This window comes from Callithrix jacchus, chromosome 8 (assembly GCF_049354715.1).
Source record: "Callithrix jacchus isolate 240 chromosome 8, calJac240_pri, whole genome shotgun sequence".
Classification (NCBI taxonomy): domain Eukaryota; kingdom Metazoa; phylum Chordata; class Mammalia; order Primates; family Cebidae; genus Callithrix; species Callithrix jacchus.
This window is the reverse complement of record NC_133509.1, coordinates 141,108,123-141,125,113: the sequence shown is the minus strand read 5'-3', so window position 1 is coordinate 141,125,113 and position 16,991 is coordinate 141,108,123. Positions and strand designations below refer to the sequence as shown.

At 43.3% G+C, this 16,991-nt stretch overlaps 1 pseudogene; it reads left to right on the top strand.

The window, feature by feature from the left end:
- Positions 1-6,765: 6,765 nt before the first annotated feature.
- LOC103790682 (immunoglobulin heavy variable 1-3 pseudogene) lies at positions 6,766-7,264 on the top strand (annotated as a pseudogene).
- Positions 7,265-16,991: the final 9,727 nt, after the last annotated feature.

The following is a 16,991-nucleotide window of genomic DNA, read 5'->3' as shown; positions in this document are numbered from 1 at the left end:
TGTCCACTTTCTTGATAATGGTAATAGTTATGTCATGATTATCAATTTTATACTTTAAGTCTGTAAAGTGTATAATCTGTCAATCAAACCCTAACAAAATTTATAACAATGAAACAAGTTGAGTATCAGACAATACAGGAGTGGCAGAAAGATAGATGCCAGTATGTTCATTGTCAGAGATCTATCTGAACCCTAGTTCTCTCCATAGTTTTAGGTAAACAGGAGAATACAGCAAAATCACATCTATTCTGATCCAGCAGTGGCTTCTGCAAACCACACTAGGCATGTGCAGCTCTGCCCTGGAGTTGGCTAAGGGAGGAGTCAGGGCCGGTGGTGAGAAGCGCAGGCCCAGATACCAGCACTCGCTCATCCCAGACATGAACCCTGAGATACCTACGGAGCCCATCCATGTGTGGGCTGACTTTCACATCTGTAAATAGAGAACATCGACTCCTGGGGAACATAATTTACACGCATAGATAAAACTGAAATAAGGTGATCAGTGCAAAGTTTCTATCATAGTACAATTTAATAATAAGCACATTTTCTCAAACCCAGGTGTTGTCACCAGTTTTCCTCAGGACACCCTCATCTGCTCCGGTTCCTGCTTGCTCTTTACGTGTCTCACCCCTCAGCTTGCTATATAGCTGGAGACATGCAAATAGGGCCCTCCCTCTGCTGATGAAAATCAGCGCAGCCCTGACCCTGCAGCTCTGGGAGAGGAGCCCAGCCCAGGATTCCCAGGTGCTTCTGCTTGCTGAGCAGGAGGCACACAGGGCACTCACCATGAAGACTGAGCTGAGCTGGGTTTTCCTTGTTGCTATTTTAAAAGGTAATTCATGGAGAACTATTGAAATTGAGTGTGAGTGATAAGAGTGAGATAAACGGTGGATATTTGTGGCACTTTCTGACCAGGGTGCCTCTGTGTTTGCAGGTGTCCAGTGTGAGGTGCAGCTGGTGGAGTCTGGGGGAGGCTTGGTTCAGCCCGGGGGGTCCCTGAGACTCTCCTGTGCAGCCTCTGGATTCACCTTCAGCAGCTATAGCATGAATTGGGTCCGCCAGGCTCCAGGGAAGGGGCTGGAGTGGGTTTCATACATTAGATATGATGGCGGTAGCACATACTACGCAGACTCCGTGAAGGGCCGATTCACCATCTCCAGAGACAACGCCAAGAACTCGCTGTATCTGCAGATGAACAGCCTGAGAGCCGAGGACACGGCCGTGTATTACTGTGCGAGACACAGTGAGGGGAAGTCAGTGTGAGCCCGGACACAAACCTCCTGCAGGGGACCCCGCGACCACCGGGGGGGCCCCGGGCGCTGTGCACGGGGCTGTCTCTGGCAGGTGCAGGTGCTGCTGAGGGCTGGCTTCATGTCAGGGTCTGGGGCTGACTCCTCATTAGGATTCCTCAGAGAACCTTTCAGATTTATGATTCTGTACTAACATTTAATGTCTCTGAATGTGAAACCTTTCCCCCCGGTGTTTATTTTAGCAGGAGGACACATCCTCACCTCCACAGAAGCCCGAGGGTAACCCTGTGTACAGAAATGGCCCTCCCCTGGCCACCAGAATCAGAGTCCCGAAGAAGCCCAGGAGAAGCTGGGAAGAGTTTTCCACTCGGAGTCAGGGCAGACATCTCCGTGGGAATCCCTGATTGGAACACACTTCGGGATTCAGATTGGGACCAAGAGGGAGGCTCATCCAGGCCCAGGGTCCTTACAACCCTGACATTTTTCAGAGGAACCTCACTGTCCTTTAAAGCTGAACGTCTGCCTCAGGACTAGTCCATCTGTCCCTTTCTCTGCTGCTCCCCTTTTCTTTTTTCCAGGCTTCATTCTTACACTTCCCTTTTCTCCTTCTTTTTTCTGAAAATGGAGTGTGTGCTTCCTGTGGTCTAAACCGCAGGTCTCAGACACATTACCTGGAAATCGGGGTGGCTCAGGCTGTGGCTCGTGCAGAACCTGGAAGGCTGAGAGGTCTTTCGTATACCCCATTGCCTTGAAGCCCCTGACGTCTTCTATGCATGGACGCATTTAGGAAATGCAAGTGGACACTGATAGTCATTTCTTCAAATGGGATATAGATGAAGAGCTGATCCTGCGCTTCTCACCCTGTCGCAGAGCCCCCCTCACCTGTGACTCAAGAGAGAGCTGAGGATAGACACTTTGTTGTGCTGTGTGCTCTGTGTGACAGCAGTTGTGAGCTCTGGCTAGGCACAGCCAAAGACAATGGAGCCGACCATCAGAAAAGACAGGCTGGAATTCCTGAGAAGTTCCACAGCCAAGTCATAGGGTTCCATTATCGTCCCTTCTGCTGGGATTAAATCAGACCAACCAAACTCATCCAGGACAATCTTCCTGACCTGCAGAAAAGTGATGGCAGGCTTTAATAACGCCTGTAGCGTCCCGTCAGAGCAACACCTGAATCCGTGTTTGATTGAATGACTGACATTATGTTCCAGTCCAGGTGACACTCAAAACCGATTATTACCATGATTAATATTTTATATTTTACACTGATTAATATTTTAATACTAACATTAATCAATGCAATATTAATATTAATACTTAATATTTTAAATTTGATAATAGGATCAGACTCATGTTATAATAATTTTGCTGAACTATATGTGGCATTATTGTTCTTTAGAGCAGAAATCTCCAGGAGTTGTTTAAGTTTGCATGCGTTTGTGGAAGAAGGGCATCAATTCTTTTGAGGGAAAATGTGTGGAGGGCAAATGAGGCTGGGGAAGCTGATGGCATAAGATGGAAGCCTGTCCCTGAGTGAAGGAGAGATGGAGGGAGGATTGGGTCGAAATTTCCTATACTTCAGTACTGTGCTAAGAAAGTCCGGAATATCACTGAGTCTTCTGAAAGTCAAAGCTGCCCCTCAGGAAACCCCCAAGACCCCCAGCAGGGGTTCTGGCTCAGAAGAGTGCAGAGCTCACTCTGTTCCTGAGAATGGAGCACAGGACATGGGCTTCGGCATGAGCCATGTCATGCACATCGGAGAGCAGCAGCCAGATGCATGATCCAGGTACATAGCTCTGCCTGTAGGTGCAGGGAGAAAGGTGCATTGTCAGAGCTAACACGCTGCGGATTTTTATACAGGACGCACGTTTTTCTTAATTTATTGGACGGCCTATGAAAATGTGTGCAGACTGCAAAGAATTGTGATTTTCACTTTCGTCTGTTCCAGGTAGTTCTGCAGGATTATTTCATCATTGTGCAGGACACCCTGGAACAGAGTTGCAATTTTCGTGGGTATTATACACACACATATACATAAATATTGGCAAACATTATAAAATTGATTCTAATATGTATTTGCAAAATGATCACTTTCAAACAAACTGTACAACAGAAACAAGATATATCTTTCCACTGGATGTAAAACAGTGACATTTCTTAAAGATGATTTTAAAATGTTTGACATCAAGTAATAAGGACAGTGATTGTTGAAAGAGAGAAAGCATAAAACGGAGCCCGCTGATGAATGCATGGTCACCTTCTTGAGAGAGTTTCCAGGCACAGTGCTCAGGTAGGAGCAGGTATATCTGAAGCTGAGGAAAAGGAGCTGAGATCTCAGGCCAGGATGTGTAGGAGACCCAGAATACACAGAGGATTGCAGAACACTGTTCAGAGAGTGAGCCCCACAGATGGCAGGAGGGTGACCCCGGCTTTGTAGAGTGTAGACCTGTGTGTGGGAACCAGGGCAAGTTGTACATGAGAACACACTTCATTAGAGGGGCTTTTCTCAATGTGTAAGACTATGGAAAAATATATGAAATAATTGCCTAGTTTAACATGTACAGAAATATATCTGGATGAAGCCAAATAAAAAGCAGGTGAATTCACTGCATTAATCGCTAGAAATGTGTATTTCCAAACAGTGATACCATCAAAGAGGGTGAACAAATCAACTCCATCTTGGCAGTCGGCTTAGCAGAAAAATATTTAAAATACTTATGGACCTACTAAAGAAACTTTAAAGACAGGATGAATAGAGTTATCTAATTACAGGAGTGATGGTGTAGGAAGCCCCACGCTTTCCATTGAAACAACCACATCTGGTAAAAATAAATGGAAATTTCAGCCATTAAACATCAATGCAAATTATTCTAAGAAAACACAGTAAATGAAAGTTATTGATCGATAAAACATGCTGCTATAGATTGAATGTTTATTAACCCCACAGTATCGATGTTGGAATAAACCCAACATGAGGGTGTTAGGAGGTGGGGCTTTTGGTAAGTGAATAGGTGTTTTTGGGAGGTGTTGAGGTGCCATCTTTATAAGTAAGATTAGTGCCCCCATGTGCAAATCCAGAGTTTTCCGGCTCCCCTTCCACCATGTGAGGACACAGTAGGATGATGATCCTCTATGAATCATTAATTGGGTCTTCACCAGATACCAATCTCAAAACCATCTTGATCTGTAACTTTTTAGCCTTGGGAATTCAGAAATACATGTTGATGTTATTTCTGAGCTGCCCATTTGTTGAGTTCTCTTATAGCAGCTGAAACAGACTAAAACATTCATGAGGTCTCAGGAAGGGCAGTGAGGGTTCACTATACTTAAGAGATGAGCATTACTCTCTCATTTTCAGCTCAGGATGACAGAGTCTTGCCCTTGAGCTGATCTGACAAGAACATGGTGCTTCCTCTCCCCCATATCTCAGTTGAGGCCATGGTGTCAGATCTCTACGGTGGAGAATAACTTACAATCTGTGATGTGATGGATGTTTATCTCCTCCCAGCTTCACTTAAAAAATAGAGTTTCCATGACATGCATTATAGGCCAAAAACACAGAGACCCCATTGATTCTCCACCCTGCTCACTCCTATGGCAGAGCTTCAGGGGAGCTTCCTGCGAGAGGCACAGTGAGACTATATGGGTCCACTATTCACATACAGTGTTGTGCTCTTGAAGCAGGAGTGTCACACTGAGAATCATGAATAACTTTGTGTGCACCATGGCATAGGCTGTTATGTTTTTATAGTTAAAGGGGCAGGGCATAAAAGCAGAGATACAGAACTCTCTACATTGTGTGACTTTATTTGCAGTCAAATGTGAATCATTTCTACCTTAAAGTTCTCCTTATGCACATGATATATTTTTATTTTAAGTAAGTAATGAAAAGCTGACAGCTCCATGAGAGCAATAAAACACTTGGTTTAGCAGAATGAGAAATAGCGTAATTTAAGAATAATCAGCTGGACACTGTGCCATGTGCCTATATTTTCAACTAGTCAGGATGTTAATGTGGGAAGATCACTTGAGCCCAGGATTTCGTGGCCAGCCTGAAAAATACTGCTAGGCCCATTTTCTCCAAAAGAAAATAACATTCTGGGTCATGAATAAACCTCAAAAACTGCCCCTCAAAATAGGAACAAATATAACTGCATTAGACTGTGGATCCATTTTTGACACAAAACAGTGATACTATGCCAGTAATGAGCACAGAATAACATCCCGTTGTTATTTTAAGAAATACAGACTCTCAGAGACATCAGGCAGAGGCTGTCTAAGGCAACATTGCCAAATGACTCTTTTCCATCGACATTGTGTGTATATCCAGGAATGCACCTGTGAATGGTGACATCATGTCTCTCACAGTGTGAAGTAAAAAGACATTACTACCCATCTAGCAAAGGATTAATAATGAGAACATACCAGGATCTCAAACACCTCCATAGGAAAAACATGGGACCAATTAACATAAAAATCAGCTACAACGTGTGTGTGTGTGTGTGTGTGTGTGTGTGTGTGCACCTGCACTTGTAGGCATTCTCAGGTGTAAGAATCAACTGCAGGATCCTAAAGGAAATAAGACTCTCCCCCAAAACCCTGAAGAGTTTCTAGATTCACCATGTGTCCAGTGATTCAGTGCCTCTTGAGCTCTAGGAAAGGTCTCCCTGGGGATGCATGAGATCTTTTCTTAGGGTTACCCTGCAGTCTTTTCTGGGTTTCCTGAGGCCAATTCAGTATTTCAAAAGATGGTGTGTGCAGCATATGGTGTCACTACAGGAGAATTCTGGGCCTGGGCACAGACACTTTATACTGGGCTAGAGACACTGGCAGGAATATACTGTGTCACCTGCTTGCAGAATGAGAGCTGGGCTGCAGGGGGCGCTCAGGACACACCCAGCACAGGCTCCTGCCCCAGAGCAGGTGCACCAGAGGCTGGGGACGGTTTCCTCTCAGGTCCTGGGACTTCCTTTAAAAATATCTAAAATAAGTATTTCACAAGGACTGCTGATGTTCACATAAATATCCTGTTCAATTGTGAATATTTGTCAAACTGGATGTTGTAATGAGACCCACTTTTACAATGGGGATTTCAAACTCTGCTAGATAGCCTAACAGTAAGCACCTGGAGGTCAGGAAGAGATTCTTATTTATAAGTTCCACTTTGGAGTAACACACTCATTCCCAAAATAACACATTCACATATCAAGGTCTAGAAATGGTTCAAGTTGCCCCTGAGACACGCAAATCTGGGTTCAAAGTGAGGTGCATGTCCTGTGGGAGCCTGTTCCCAAGTCTGGGAAGCTCTGTCAACACAGAGTTCAGGGATGTGTTGGGGACACATGGCTTCTAACAGGATTATGGATTGAACCCTCAGCTTCTACGATTGTGTCGTCCATGTGTCGTCTATTTGCTCTTTCTCATACTGGGTCAGGAACTGGGCTAATAACTATCATCCTTCATGAATATGCAAATAACTGAGGTGAATATAGAGACCTCTGTGCCTGAGAGCATCACCCAACAACCACACCCCTCCTCAGAGAAGCCCCAGAGCACAGCTCGTCACCATGGACTGGACCTGGAGAATCCTCGTCTTGGTGGCAGCAGCAACAGGTAAAGGGCAGCCCAGTCCCAGGACTGAGGGAGAAACCAGGCCAGTCAAGTGAGACTTCACCCACTGCTGTGTCCTCTCCACAGGTGCCCACTCCCAGGTGCAGCTGGTACAGTCTGGGCCTGAGGTGAAGAAGCCTGGGGCCTCCGTGAATGTCTCCTGCAAGGCTTCTGGATACACCTTCACCAGCTATATTATCAGCTGGGTGCGACAGGCCCCTGGACAAGGGCTCCAGTGGATGGGATGGATCTACCCTGGTAATGGTAACACAAAGTACACACAGAAGTTCCAGGGCAGAGTCACCATGACCGCGGACAAGTCCACGAGCACAGCCTACATGGAGCTGAGCAGCCTGAGACATGAGGACACGGCCGTGTATTACTGTGCGAGAGACACAGTGTGAAAACCACATCCTGAGAGTGTCAGAAATCCCAGGGAGGAGGCGGCAGCAGTGAATTTGAGTTTACAGAAATAACAGTCTTCAAAGTTGTTTAGAAAATGTGCCAAGCAATTGAGGAACATGAGTAATAGAAACATGCATGCACTCTATATAGGAAATATTTCTTTCAAAGGTGGCTTTATGTGCAAGATTCTCAGAATGGTAAAGGCAACAATCAATCCAGCAGATGGAACATTTCCCATGGAGACTTTGTGCAGACATAGTTTTAAAAGCAGATACATAAATAATTTGGAGCACAATTGCTAGTAACATGACTAAGACTAAATATCATTCCTAAAAACTGGCCAAAATGTATTCCAAAATGTCTCCGCCACTCTTTTTACATAAAATGTATCAAAAAGTAGCTTTAAGACCATAGCAAAATTGAACAGAAGGTGCAGAGAGTTCCCCTGTTCCCCTCTTTATCTATGCACAGCCGGCCCCACTATCACCATCCTGCTCCAGAGTCATAAATATGTTAGAATCAATGAACTTACATGGACGGATGGTTTCTTTCCTCTTCTAGCTGTTCCTTGGCATACCAAGCTTAAATTATCTTGAAGTACCACGGGTTCTTTAAGTGGGTTCCTGGGAATTATGCCAGTTCTAGGAGAAGTGGGTGGGGCTATTCCTGTTAGGACTCCTCCTTAGAGGATTCATAAAATGTGTATTTCCTATAGGTTCTGTAATTTCTGTCCCTTCTCAGAGGTTAAGGTCCCAAAGTGCGTAGAGGTAGATCCATGTCTATGGAAAGCCAGCAAGTTCTGGTGAATCCCATCCAGAATGTCCTTTAGTGAGAAGTAAGGACCGTCCCACGAGGGACATCATGTGTGATTTCCTATAGCTCCAGTAGATTCACTGCAAGCTTTTGTGGGTGTTTCTGTGAGTGTGCCTTTTACAGAAAATAAAAACACATGCATGCATTTTAGGCAGAAGCAGTAGCTTCCATTTATAAAATGGGAGGAAAATAGAAGAAACCCTCTCCTGGAAAGGCACCGGTCCCCCTTGCTGGCTGCATATTAGCCGGAGGAATGAGCCCGATTGGTCTTGGAAGGTGAGAGCCCCACTGGGGTCACTGGCTATGGAAATACCTCGTCCACCAGCTGAGAAGTCCACCTGCTTACTTGTTGGTGTCAACCCCATGGTGGCTGCACTCTGGAAGACGACAAGTTGCATGCAAACCTTCTATCAATTACCAATTACTACACACTCAAAACAACCTGCATATCAGAAAGGACAGGTGTCTGCAGAGATAAACAGAACTTGAGTGTTTTTTTAAATAGGAAAGGCACTGCTAAATGCCATATGTTTCAGGAAGGTTAACACAGAAATGTTGACCAGGTGACTGAGGGGCAGTGGTGGGTGAGGTGGTGTGACAGCCTTAGGGCTGCACCTGAGGAGGGCTCCCTTCCCCATGCAGGCTTTTCTTCCAGGAACTGCACCAGGAGCTCACAGAAGATTAGGGAGAATTCTGAAGACATCATTCTGTGCTGCTGCCTAGAGAGGAAGTATAAGCTGTGGGGGGAAAAGCCTAGATAAAGTATTACATTTGTTAACAGAAACTATTTCTGAAACCTTGTGGAGGTCGTGACACAAGCCATCATTAGCTGTGAACAAATATTTAAACCCTCCTTCCATGGGGAGGTCAGTTATGCTACATCTGTTCCTTTACAGACAATATCTGCCAACCCCTCTCTACTTCCTGCACATCTGCTGCTCTCTGTGGGACAAGTTCTCATAAGTGAAATGTGGTCAACATGGTGAGATCTTCACTTTTCTCATGGTATGAGTCAGGATTCTCTAGAGGGACAGAAGTAATAGGATAGATGCATACATTTGAAGGGGAGTTTATTGAGGTGTATTGACTCACACCATCACAGGTCAAGTCCCTTAATGGGCCATCTGCAAGCTGAGGAGCAAGGAAGCCAGTCCGAGTCCCACAGGCTCAAAAGTAGGGAAGCCGACAGTGCAGCCTTCAGTCTGTGGCCAAAGCTGGAGAGCCCCTGGCAGACCGCTGGTGTGAGCCCGAGAGTGAACAGCTGAAGAAGTTGGATTCTGACGTTTGATGGCAAGAAGGATCCGGCATGGTAGAAAAATGAAAGCCGGAAGACCCAGCAAGTCTAGTCCTTCCATCCTGTGTCAGAGCACGGTTGGAGTGATTGAATTGACAGCTCCCCTGGAGAACCATCTTAAAAACCACTTGTCTCACTTCCCAGGAAGGTATAGCCCATCCCTATTCTCTTCCTAGCAAAATGGAAAGGGGCGAATACTAAATACACTGAGCGTCTCCTGGTTTTGCAAGTTTGTGATTTCATCCCTTTTGAGTTCCTTATATGAGCAGACCACGCACAAATTTTTTTTTACTGAAATGACCAGCGTTTTGGTCATTAAATGTAATTGAACTTCTTCATATACAGTTCAGCACAAGGTTCTCAGAGTCTGTGTCCTCAGGTATCTAAACATGCACAACTTGTTTATTTATTTGTTTTATATTCTGGCATCTCTACTTGGCATCTTCCTCATACCCATTTTTTTGTTACTTCTACTAATGATGGATTGTTAAATTTAAAATTTATAGGTACTCAGTTTTTTTACATATTCAGGAAATAGAATAAAATGAATGTAAAGTAAAATAAAAATAAATAAAATAATTTTTAAAATACAGGAGCCATTAAAAAATCTGGAGACAACAGATGCTGGAGAGGATGTGGAGAAATAGGAACACTTTTACACTGTTGTCGGGAATGCAAATTACTGCAACCATTGTGGAAGACAGTGTGGCGATTCCTCAAGGACCTAGAAATAGATATGCCATTTGACCCAGCAATCCCGTTACTGGGTATATACCCAAATAATTATAAATTTTTCTATTATAAAGACACATGCACATGTATGTTCATTGGGGTACTGTTTACAATAGCTAACACCTGGAACCAACCCAAATGTCCATTATCGATAGACTTGATAAAGAAAATGTGGCACATATACACTATGGAATACTATGCAGCCATAAAAAATTATGAGTCCGTGTCCTTCCTAGGGGCATAGATTAATCTGGAAACCATCATTCTCAGCAAACTGACACAAGAACAGAAAACCAAACAGCGCATGTTATTACTCATAGGTGGGTGTTGAACAATGAGAACACCTGGACACAGGGAGGGGAGCATCACACAGTGTGGTCAGTTGTGGGGGGGCTAAAAGAGGTACGGTGGGAGTGGGGAGGGCAGGGAGAGACAATGAGGGGAGAAATACCAGGTATAGGTGATGGGGAGATGAAGGCAGCAAACCACCTTGCCATGTGTGTACCTCTGCCACAATCCTGCATGATCTGCACATGGACCCCAGGACCTATAGTACATTATAAAAATAAATAAATAAAAAATAAGTAAAAAATAAAGGAGCCAGCAGCTGAAAGCAAGGAAAATCTATTCTCGTGGGTCAGAGGGTACAGAGAACTCATAGTACAATATCTTCTGCAGGCTGATCATCACTTCTACTCAAGTTCCAGCATCTCCCTCTTTATATCACAGCTTTCCCTTACATGTGCAATGAAGACTGAGTTTACATTCCTCCCAACAGACAGACCTCGCATCTCAAACTGGGCCTGAGCTGATAGTGATGGATATCACATTTCTCTGACAAAATAATGACACCCTGTAATGTCACCACCTGTGAATGGAGACGATTTGAATAATGTAAATAAGCCCAAACTTGATAGGTAGTCATTTATACTTAGAAGGATTGATGGCTATGTCTACATGTGTGGTTCCTTTTTATCACACAGAAGCTATTAGGGCTACTGTCCAAGTTGCTGGATATTTCACTTCCTAGCCTGAGATGCTACATAATATGTTCTAACATGAAGGAATGCGGCTGTTATTTCGGGATGGGAGATGTGATTATGGAATGTGAGCATGGGATCCAGCAGACATTCCACTTTCACGTTTTCCCAGAAACAAAACCCTTGGTAGAAAAATGAAAGGATTGACTTCGGTCTCAACAGTCTGATGTGAGATTTACACCACACATTTTCTGCCACTGTTTTATACTAGAAAATATAATCTCTAAAAAAGTCCATTTAGAGGACAATACTATTCTCCAGGAAGCTGTGAATTCCCTGCAATACTGAGAATTACATTGCCTTGTGGCGAGGAGCTACAACAGCTGGGTGTGGAAACCGATGGACAAAAATAACAGGTTTTCTTGCCACATCTACGACAAAAATTTGAAGAATATGTATTTTCATCTCCGTCATCATAGGCTGTGATGGACTGGAGGTCCTGGTACATAAGAAGGAACGCGTCCACAGTGGGAACAGAATTAGGACATTAAATGATTGTTCTACTGGAGTCCCCGTGCTGCTGGACCAGCTGACTGGGAAAGTGTTGTAAGAGCTGCAGTGTTTATTGAATACTGTCCTATTTTCAACTACATTTGAAGCTGCCAAGAGAACAGGGATACCTCAATCTAGCCTAGGTAGACGCTGAATTTACTGTATTTCCTTCAAAATGAGGTAAACAATTGCATCAACTGACATGCAGGTGATAATCAAGTGGTTGAAGACAACAGCCACTCAGTGTTTCAGGTGGATTAACCTAAAGTCACACAACACATGAGAACCTGAACTCTGGGGTCGTGGCCATCTCTGAGAAGAATCTAGAAGGTGGCTGAGCCTCTATCACAGTATGATGTCCATGGAGACAGGGGACGGCTGCTGTCTCAATCCTGTGATTACAGAATAGTCTTAATGTGAGTCTTTGTGTACTTGAATTGTTGTGAAAATCTGTGCTTGTTTGTGTATGAGCTTGTGTGTGTTTGTGTTTTATTTTAAAATGAGTAATTTAGTTTGAGATTGTTAGACTGTGTCTTTGAGGGAGTGTGTGAGAGAATGTGCGTGCGTGTGTCTGTGAGTTAGTTTGTAAATGTGTATGTTATACTGAATGTGTGTGAGTGAGCCCTTCAGTATCTGATTCTATCAATTTGAGTGAACATAATTTTTTTGAGGAAGTGTGTGTATAAAGATTTTATAAATGTAACTGATTGAGTGCTTGTGTGTGCAGTGCTATTTGACTGTGAATGTGTCACTTGCATTCCTTGGTGGGTGTGTGCCCCTGTGTGTGCTTGTGCAGGTGAGTCACCACCTGTGACTCTATGTGTCAAGGTGTTGAGTGTGTGTGAGTGTGTGAGCATGTTTATGTGCATGTGGAGTGTCGTTATGCATGCTTTTAGAGACTTGTCCCTTGACATCAGATTCCTGTGTCTGAAAATACCAGGTATGTTTGAGCCCTTAGAATCTAAGGAATAGTTATTACTTAGGATAGGTCCTTAATAACATTAACAACTGTTTTCTCACCAAAAATCAGAAAGGCAAAACTCACTGGAGTGGCGTATCAAAAGTGCTAATATACACTGTCCATCGAAAATTCCACACTAGCAAGAGCACCTGCAAAAGTGAAGGAGAATTCAAGACAATGGAAACTAACAAAAGCCATGGAGTCCATCAAAACCACCAATTCCCAATGAGAAATACTAAATAGAGTCCTACAGGCTGACATGAAAACAGAGTGGAGGATCATTAAAAATCTTTCACCTAAAAAGAACAACAAGAAAAGAATACCAGTAAAGTAATCACATTTGTGTAAGGAAAGCCAGTATGATTTTATTTTTGTCTAGAGTCTCATGTTCTATTCGTTTATTATTTAAGGCAAATGGATGTAATAGCAATGATAAATTTGAATAATGTGCCTATAATTTATGGAGTAAGGTTAATCATAAATTTGAATAATGTGCATGTAATTTATAATGTACTAATACCAATTGTAATGTCCAGGTTAGCTTTAAACATTTAAGTAAAAGTAAAAAAATCAGCAGGACATAGGTGATATCCTCACTCAGCACTACTGCTGGGTCTCCAGAAATAGAAGTTTATAAAAGGATAAGATGATGAGCACAGAAGCAAAACCTGGGGAGTAGCAGGGAGGGGACAAGCAGGGGTGACTCAACCAAGCAGGGAAAAACACAGAGGGTGGGAATTCTGTGATCAGCACAGAGGAAAGCTCACTCAGCATTTTCCCCCAATCCTCCCTCCCAAAGAACCACTTCCAGGAAAGTTCACAATGGAGTGAAACAAGCTGGGAACAAAAGAGAATCAGGGGGAGTTTAAGCTGCAGGTCCTGGGCACTAGATGTTCCCCCAGTTCCTACCCATTTCCTTCCTTCTCTGCCCAGCAATCTTGCTGGTTTCTGTCACCTGCCTTCCTGGCCTGGGGGTGGGAATGGATGCCTTGACACACAGCAGAGGAATGTTCTTTCAGAGGAGGAATGGGTTTGTGTCCTCTGATGACTGAGCAGGACACTCACCCTTGGGAAGAGGCTCTGAGACAGAGGGTCGCCTTGGATTCTTCCCTTTAATGTCAAGGGCTCCTGGCACATTTATCATGATTTATTAATAAATAATATTGTCTTAGAACAATCGAGAAATAGAGACATAGAGAGAAAGAGAGTCAGAGAATATGAATCTCATAAGAAGAAAATTCGTTGAATATCAGTGGTGGGTTTTCAGTCACAGACACATCTGTGTGAACTAGAAGCCACGAAGTCAAGTGAAGAGTGGAGAACATGCTCAGTCCAAACTCAGCACAGTCTCAGAGGCACCCATTGCCCCATCACATGGGTGAGAAATGTCTCAAAGCAGCGAAGCATCAGTGCACAGTAAGTGATGCAGTTATCACGTCCCATGAACTTCCATTAATAAGAGCAGGACTTCTGTATGCCACTCACGCACAGATACACAAGACGTGCTTTTGCGTGTGTGGACATCTAGACAAAAATGATCTGCTGAGAAAACTTCTTCAGGTTACACAGACTCGTTCAAGCTGAGATCCCGTAGGATAATGTCTGTGAGTGAATACTGATCTATTAATCAAATAGGTCAAAATTCCCTTTGTTGGAGAATCCCTCCAATTGTGTAAATTTATTGATTTCTTATTTCAGTTGTGAAACATAAACACAAGCATTGACTTACTGGAATCTGACGGTTGTGTTGATAAAACTTCTGAAAACGTTTCTTCCAGTGATTTGAGAATAACTTTCCAGTTTCTTTACTCCATGAAATGAATTTCCACAAGGTCTCAGGACACCATGTTTCAGGTGCTTTGGTTAAAGAGACTGAATTCCTTGGGGCAGGCAGCTTTCTTCCACTGATGAGCTCACTTCTGCAAACCATTCAGTCTGTGGCTCTATTGCCAAGTGTCATGAAGCTTTTACACTCGGGTGCACTGAAAATAACATGGACTCTTTCCTAGACTACCACATATGTCCTCACATTTACTCTTTCCTCAGAAAACAGACACTTCCTCTTGTGGACTCTTGTCTCAGACAAGCAAACATGTCTCCATGTGAACTCTTCACTCAGGTAAGTACACGTGTTTCCACACTAACTGTTTTCTTACAGAGGGACACATATCCAATGTGGAAATGTTTTGTGGCAAAATGATCATTATACCCCCTCCCAGACAAGGTGTAGATCTGTATGTTTTTCATGGTAGCCTAACTTTGATTTATTGTCAAGAACTGTAGTTTGCAGCTGCCAATGCACCAATAGAGACAGGTGTCCATTTTCTCAGGAAACGTACTTCTTAGTTCTTACTGGTCTTACTTGTTGATAATGTTTGTTACTGTGAAGATACCTGGAGAGTGTCCACATTAGAGAATAAGAAAGAGTAATGGGCAGATTACCCCTGTGGATCCAGACGCAGGAATCCTTTGACCCTGCCCTCCCTGAAATGGAGACACAGAGGATGGATGAGCAATGCTGAGCTGTGCACCGTGACCACAAAAAGAAAGACATGGAAGGTGTCCCCTCCCCTCCTGATGAAAGGCAGCTCATCCCTGTTCCTTCAGACCCTGGTGAGGAGTCACCCCATGTCTGTGCCCTTCTCAGTGTCCACACCATGGGGTCTGCACTGATCTGGATTCCCTTCAATATTGGGGTCCCTTGTGGATCAGGTCCAGCTGTGGCTGCTCCACATGGGGCTGTTCTCAGTCTGTTCCCTCCATGTTTGCAGAAGTCCTGTGTGAAGTGAACTGGTGGAGTTTGACGGGGAGAAATTGTACAGCCAACGGTTCACGGAGCCTCTATTGCAAAGCCTCTGGATTCACCTTCACTGATTGATGCATAAGCTTGGTCCAGCACTTCAGTTTGTGTGGGTGGCAACAGGGAGAAATTCAAGAGGAATGTCTCAGTGGTGCCCTCCATGGGTGCATAGAAGCTTCACAGTCCCCAGGGCACCCTTACATACGTGGTCTCACTGACATCTTGACTTCTTTTATTTCGTTTATTCTGTAAGTCACAATGAATGCTGCGTTCTTCATCTATTACATATTGGTTAAATTACTTTTTGGCGTGTTTTCCTGGTAACTTTATTTTATGTAATATTTCTGGTAAGTCTTAAAAGGTCCTTTAGATGTCTACTTTATGTGAAATTTACACAACTGCAGTGTAATCGCTAAATTTACATAACAGGAAGGATTCTCCAACAAAGGGAATTTTGACCTATTTGATTAATAGCTTTCTTTTGGTTGATATTGTGATAATCCATGTTTTCCTGTTTTATCTGTTCTATTTGTGAATTTGTAGAGAAACATTCTTGTACATAGGTAATGGTTGGGTCTTCCTTTTTAAAATAAACTATGAATTTTATTTTTAAACTAATATTGCTTTTTCTGTTAATTTTTGTTTAAATTAGCATTTTATAATGATGTTTATTTCTCTATTAACATACACTTTAATTCACTTTTTATAAATATTGTATTGGTTACCATAAGGTTTATAGTAAGAATTGTATATAATTAGATTCTAATGCAAATACCGTGATGCTCTTTATACGAAGTACAGCGATAGTGTAGCTGTGCTTTGAATTTCTGCTTCTCACCACTTTGCAATTGCAAAGCTAAATAAGCAATTCATCTGGATGTGCCCATCTTTTACAATCTTAATTCTGTTGTATAGATCTATGTTTTGAATGCATATCACATGGCTGCTAGCAGACAAACTTAGTTAAAATGTGCACTGAAACATGAATGTGCTGACACAAGATTGTCTCAAGATCTTTTTATTAATGACATAATTACATTTGCCTTTCACTTCTAATGATATTGTAATGTCTGTTTAGAATTCCAGTTTAAATTTCCTGTGTAATTTATTGGTGGACATGGTCACACATTACATCTGCTGGGCCTTCATCAATCATGTTTCTGTGAATCTAGTCAGTGTTGGGTTTCAAGTTTATGGTTGACACGGCTATTGAAGTTAAAGTCAGCTTCTCTTGTTCACAAAAACTTCAGGCTCCTCTGGTGATATCTGCTTCGGTGTTCCTGTTTGGCTTTGGGTCTTCACATTTCATTCTCCCCAGAGAGAGCCTGTCTGTTTCTGCTGTGGAGGTATGTCCTGGTGACACCTGTACTTTGTGATTGTTGGTGTGGTAAAGGGGCTTGGACATGGGGGACATTCTCCAGCCTTGTGACTGAGCCTCCTTGTTAGCTATGGTGGTGAGACTGGCTCTGAAGCACGGCCTTCCAAGCATTCCTGTTCCTTCCCTTCCCCAAGTGTCAGAGTGTCTCTTCCCAGCCACAGAGGTTTCTCATCAGTGTCCACAGCTTCTGACCCACTGTCCTTACCCCACAGATTC